Source organism: Ovis canadensis, chromosome 1 (assembly GCF_042477335.2).
Source record: "Ovis canadensis isolate MfBH-ARS-UI-01 breed Bighorn chromosome 1, ARS-UI_OviCan_v2, whole genome shotgun sequence".
Classification (NCBI taxonomy): Eukaryota; Metazoa; Chordata; class Mammalia; order Artiodactyla; family Bovidae; genus Ovis; species Ovis canadensis.
The window spans coordinates 265,824,756-265,831,381 of NC_091245.1; positions in this window are offsets into that span (position 1 = coordinate 265,824,756).

The following is a 6,626-nucleotide window of genomic DNA, read 5'->3' on the forward strand; positions in this document are numbered from 1 at the left end:
ATGGAAATCAGGCATTCATTGATTCACGGGCCATCTGCCATGGGCCAGCCATCTAGACGCAGAGCAGATGGCAAAGGGGTCAAAGTTTCAGGTGAAGATGAATACTGGGAAGAGATGGGGCTGGGAGAGGCTTAGAGAATCGTGGGACAGGGTGGTGGAGTAAGGCCTCCAGGAAGAAGTGACGTTTTAGCAGAGCGCTTGATGACGTGATGAAGCGGGTCTTATGAGCTTGATACCAACCAGGATTCTTGACCTCCTTAATAAATAGAAATAGATAAGAGGCCAGATGAGAAATTCAGGCAAGGCTTTATCAGAGCTCCTATGGCCCCAGGAAGGAGCAAAAACAAGGAAGAGTTTCCCTTGATTGCTCCTCGAGGAGGCTTGAGCTGGTTCCTTACGCAGGTTGAAGGTGGGAGTGGGTCCAGTGGTCAGGCCAGAGGGGTGGCTTAGGTGGTTTGCCCACTCCTTGGGTCATGATGAAGGCAGGGGGCACGGGCAGTACCCTGCCTTGGCTCCCAGCTCTTCAGAAGTGGCAGTTGGGTGGTTTTGTTTTGGTCTTGTATTTTTTGTATATTGTCCAGAATTTGTCCCCATTGTGCATGCTTGCGGCTGGTTTTAGTCCCTTATACTTTCTTTGTATTTTGTTGCTTAAGGAGATGTTTGTCCAGGAGCAAGCACTGCAGTAACCGTCTCAGATCCCAGCAAAGAGGGGCTCTCTAAGCAGGGGAACATCAATGCCAAAAGCCCAGTGGAGGGAGTGAGCTAGTGGTGCTGGAGAAACTCAATAAATCCTCTGTGCCTGGAGAGGCTAATAGGCAGGTAAGGACCTGGGCCCCTGGAAGGACTCTGGTTTGGCATCTGTGTGAGGGACAGGCTGGAGGAGCTGAGCAGGGTCAGGTGGGGATCTACCCATGTGTGTAGGGTCAGGGCTGGGTGTGCAGAGGCAGGAGGAGGCTACTGAAAACCTGGGCCCCTGCAGCCATGACCAGGTGCTGGTGGCGCAGGTGGAGATCAGGGCTGGATTTGATATCATTTTTATTTGTTTATGCATATATTTGTGGCTGTACTGGGTCTTCGTTGCCACGCAGGTCTTTCCTCTAGCTGTGGCGAGGGGAGACTGTTCTTCATTGTGGTGTGTGGGGTTCGTGTTGCAGCGGCTTGGGCTTCAGGAGTTGTGGCATGTGGGCTCAAAAGTTGCAGTTATCAGGCTTTAAAGCACAGGATCATAGATGCAGCTCACTTTCATTCTTTCTTAACTATCATCTCCAGTCCCTGAAGGGATGAAATGGAAAGTGAAAGTGTTAGTCAATCGTGTCTGACTCTGTGCCACCCCATGGACTGTAGCCCTCTAGGCTCTTCTGTCCATGGAATTGTCCAGGCAAGAATACTGGAGTGAGTTGCATTCCTGTCACCAGGGGATCTTCCCGACCCTGGGACCAAACCCGGGTCTCCTGCATTGCAGGCAGATTCTTCACCATCTGAGCCACCAGGGAAGCCTCCTTGAAGGAATATTTGCTCTTAAAGACAATGATAGGAAACTTAGAACTTCATCCTTTCTTTGCTTTTACCCAGATGTCGCAGGCACTGCTCCCAAGTGCAGTTCAATCCTTGGAGGACAGAGTCCAGAATGTACTTCTGGGTGTCCAGCACAATGATGAGTGTATGATGGGGCTCCATGTATACGAGCTGATTATAAACAAAGGTGGATGAACAATACTGAATAGACATGCAGGAAACAAAAGCAATCCCAAGGTCATGTTAACATGTGTACACATGTTGGCACGTGTGTCAGATGAGGTCAAAGATTGAGACAATTCACCAAGGGAGTATTAGGAAAAGAGCCCATGGAGGTAGCTGAACTTCTACCACCATGAAGTCACCTTTCAGAAAGGTAATTTACAATTCAATTTCATCAAGCTCAAGATAAATGTTAGGAAAATAGAAATCAGCATACCCAGGGCTGGCATCTGGTATTCACCAAGCCGATGTCTTCAGAGGTCTTGGTTTGGAGGTGTGAGAAGGGCCATCCTCCCCCGAGGGCGCCCCCCAGGCTCTGTGAAGCTGTGGCGACCACCTGCAGACAGCTGGAGTTACAGGTGTGGTCGGTTTTCACCTTGATTCCTTTGGTGGTGAGTGAAGGGAAGGGTCAGTCACAGTAGAGTCAGTCAGTCAGGAAGCATCAGTCTTCTCACTCTTGGCCTTTGAAGATAGCTTTTCATTCTAAGAAAAGTGAGTTAACCTCGATAAGGCATTTCCTGGTATACGGAAGTAAGTTTTTTTTTTTAATAAAAAAGATAAATATATATTTTAGTGTTATAATCATCATTGCTCTAAAAGTGGTTCACCTTTAGAAGAGAAAAATATGTTTGAGTAGAAGCTGTATTTTAGAGTCCAAAGCTGCCTTTTTCCCTTTGGGTAGCAAGCTTTGTCTCTTTTCAGATGTTCAAATGTAAGATTTGCAATTCATTTGATTTTGAAATGATTTCATCTTTTGATGTCCTCAAAGGAAGAAGATAATACTCTAAAATATAATTCTTACATTTCACACTTAAAGGTGAAATACGAAAGCCTTTTCCCCTGAGGTGGAGAACAATACAAGGAGATTCGCTACATAGATATATATCATACGTATTCAATATTTGATGTCCGAGCCAGGGCAATAAAACCAGAAGGAGGGGGTGGGAAGGAGGAGGAAGAAAGAATAAGGAAAAAAGAAAAAAGATGAAAGAAGAGAAGAAAAAAGAAAGGAATGGAAGGAAAGAAAGAGAAAAGGAAAGAAGTAAGCAAGGGAGGGAGAATTTTTAAAAGAAAATATGTACTGGTTAATAAAAAGAAATAAAGCTATTATTGATTGATAGAAAAAATTATTTTGCACACAGAATATCTTTAAAACTCTAAAGATAAACTATTAGAATTAACAAATTAGTCAAGCAAGACTGGTGAATATAATTTAAATATAAAATAATGTGAAACCAATAGTATTTTGATCTCTGAGCAACAGAATCAGAGCATGAAATTTCAAAAAGATATAATTTACAGTGCATCAATAATAACCATCTAAGAATAATAGAATCAGTATTGCAAAATGTGAAAATTCATAGAGGGAAACCAAGGCAATGGCAACCCACTCCAGTACTCTTGCCTGGAAAATCCCATGGACAGAGAAGGCTGGTAGGCCACACTCCATGGGGTCACAAAGAGTCGGACACGACTGAGCGACGTCACTTCACTTCACTTCATTAAAATGGAATTGGGAGGCCAGAAGGGGGCGCTCTCGCAGACATATAGGTAGAAATGCCGATTACAGGACGAACTGTCAATAACAGAGACCCCAATAGAAGAATCAAGAGGAAAGAATTACCAGTAATGAGGCACCAGCAGGAAAAGAGGCACATTGCATCTTCTTCAAGGAATTGACCAACCCGGTAACTCAGCCAATGAGAAACCATCATCACCATGCACTCTCACTTTTCTCCAAAAGACTTACTTCAAAATAAGCCCTCCCAACCTCCTCTTTTTTAACTATAAAGTAATGTCACTGCAGATGGTGATTGCAGCCATGAAATTAAGAGACGCTTACTCCTTGAAAGGAAAGTTATGAACAACCTAGATAGCATATTCAAAAGCAGAGGCATTACTTTGTCAACAAAGGTCCGTCTAGTCAAGGGTATGGTTTTTCCTGTGGTCATGTATGGATGTGAGAGTTGGACTGTGAAGAAAGCTGAGCGCCGAAGAATTGATGCTTTTGAACTGTGGTGTTGGAGAAGACTCTTGAGAGTCCCTTGGACTGCAAGGAGATCCAACCAGTCCATCCTAAAGGAGATCAGTCCTGGGTGTTCTTTGGAAGGACTGATGCTAAAGCTGAAACTCCAGTAATTTGGCCACCTCATGTGAAGAGTTGACTCATTGGAAAAGATTCTGATGCTGGGAGGGATTGGGGGCAGGAGGAGAAGGGGACGACAGAGGATGAGATGGCTGGATGGCATCACCGACTCAATGGACATGAGTTTGGGTAAACTTCGGGAGTTGGTGATGGACAGGGAGGCCTGGTATGCTGCAATTCATGGGGTCGCAAAGAGACATGACTGAATGACTGAACTGAACTGAATTTTCCTCTCATTTATTTACTGGACTTCTCCATGATTTTTACTTTGATTTGCTTGTCCCAAATTTGCAATTCTTTGTTATTCTTAAATGAACCTATTTTTGCTGGTAAAATAACTGACTTGTATTTTTTTAAGATCAACAATCTGGACACAAAAATTATGTAACGATTGGAAGTGCCTGGAACTTGAGCAGCTCGCATAAGATGGTCAAATTCCTTGAAAATCAATATGAGTAAATAGGAGAAGATTAGTCCTATACTACTTAAATAAATTAAACCTACAGTTTAAAGTAAAAGTGAAAGCACTAGTCACTCAGTGTGTTTGACTCTTTGCAACCCCATGGATAGCAGCCTGCCAAGCTCCTCTGTCCATGGAGCTTCTCCGGGCAAGAATACTGGAGTAGGTTGCCATGCCCCTCTCCAGGGTATCTTCCCCACCCAGGGATCGAACTCAGGTCTCCTACATTGCAGGCAGATAGTTTACCATGTGAGCCACTTCACCCAAAAGAAAATTCTAGGCTCTGATGACTTCAGTGATTAATTTTTTCAAATATTCAAGAAAGAAACTATATCAACCTTACAAAAACTCAAGAACCTGAAAAGAGATAGCACCTACCAACTCATTTATGAGAGCAGAATAACGCCGACACTTAGGGTGACCAACTGACCCCTCATCTTCCTGGCACCAGGGGGGTTTCCAAGGACGGGAACTTTCCATGCTAAGACCAAGAAATTCACAGGTCAGTCAGAATGAGGTGATCACTCTACTGACAAAACCTGGCAAGGAAATTATAAGAAAACAACTGGCCAAGCTAATTTACAATTACTGATGCAAAAATTTTAAGCAAAGCATTAACAAATTGATTCTAGCAATCCAGGTGGTGCTAGTGTTAGAGAACCTGAGAACCCATATAGGAGACATAAGAGAAACGGGTTTGGTCCCTGGGTCAGGAAGATTCCCTGGAGGAGGAAATGGCCAGCCACTCCAGTATTCTTGCTGGAAGAATCCCATGGAAAGAGGAGCCTGGCGGGCTAGTCCATGGAGCCACAAAGAGTCGGACACAACTGAGCATGCACACACCAATATATACAAAGGGTAACATACTATGGCTAAGGAGGTTTTATCTTTTTTTATTTTATTTTTTAAAATAAGATCATTTTAACATTCAAGAGTCCATTGGTATCAAACTCTCTGAAGCCAGATTTTCTTCATATACGTCAACCAAAACAACAAATATTGATGCTGATTTGAATGCAGAAGCAGAAGTGAGAATTCAGGTGTCTTCTAATGTTACGTTGGATATTAAAGAGATTTGCAAAAATGTAAAACATGCCAATCTTATCAGTAATTTTTGTTTTGTAAAATGTAGTTTTCTGTCACCAAAATATGATATTTACATTAACATATAATGGTTTATTATTGCTATTTTAAAGTGGATTAATAAAATCATTTTAATTTGTCAGTTTTTTAAAGTCAATTGGTATAATTATCGAATAAAGGAGGAAAACAATATGATCACCTCAACAGATGCAGAAAAATCGTAAGGTAAAATTTAATATCTATTAATGACATTTTAACACATTTCAGTAAACCAGGAGTAAAAAGGAATTTCTTTTATTTGATAATGACTGCCTACCAAAAAGCCACTTTTATGGAGGTCTTTGCCCCACAATATGGCAAGAAAAGGAAATAAAGTTCATAAATATTAAATAAATGAATTTTATAAATATTAAAAAGTGAGGGGGAAACTGTCCTTATTTGAGGAGTACATAATTGTGTACATAGAAAATTCAAGAGACTCTACAAATATTAGAATTAATAAGTGATGTCATGTCAGTACATAAAATAAGTGATGTGATGTCAGTACATAAAAATCAATCATGTTTTTATACACAGGCAACAAACAAATGTAAGTAGAAATCATTTTTAAACAATAGTACCAAAAACAAACAACATGGAGGAATGAACTTAATGACAGAAGTACAAAGCCCTGAAAACTACAAAGCATTACTAAGAGAAATTAAATAGAGAGATATACCATATTTATGGAATGAAAGACTCAGTATTGTTGAAATTGACCTACAGAGTCAGCAAAATCTCAAACAAAATCCCAACAGGATTTGTTTTTTGTGTTTTCTGATGGAAATTGGCATACTGCTTTTTATTGTCCTTTGGATTCCTTGTCTTTCCTTTTTTAAAATCAGTTTTATTGAGGTTTAGCTTACACACTATAGAATGCATCCATCCTAAGTGTTAGTTCAGTCATTCTAAGTGTTTAGTTCAGACCTATGTGCCGGTACAGTCACCACCAAATCAGGAAACAGAACATTTCCATTACCCTGCAAAGCCCCTAGATACACTAGTTTCGGTCAACCACTTAATCTGCTTTCTGTTTCTATAGACTAGTTTTATCGTTTTTAAGATTTCATTTAAATAAAATCATATAGCGTGATTTTGTCGCTGGCTTTTTTAGCCAACATAACGTTCTTTTAAATTCATCCATGATATGGCATAAATCTA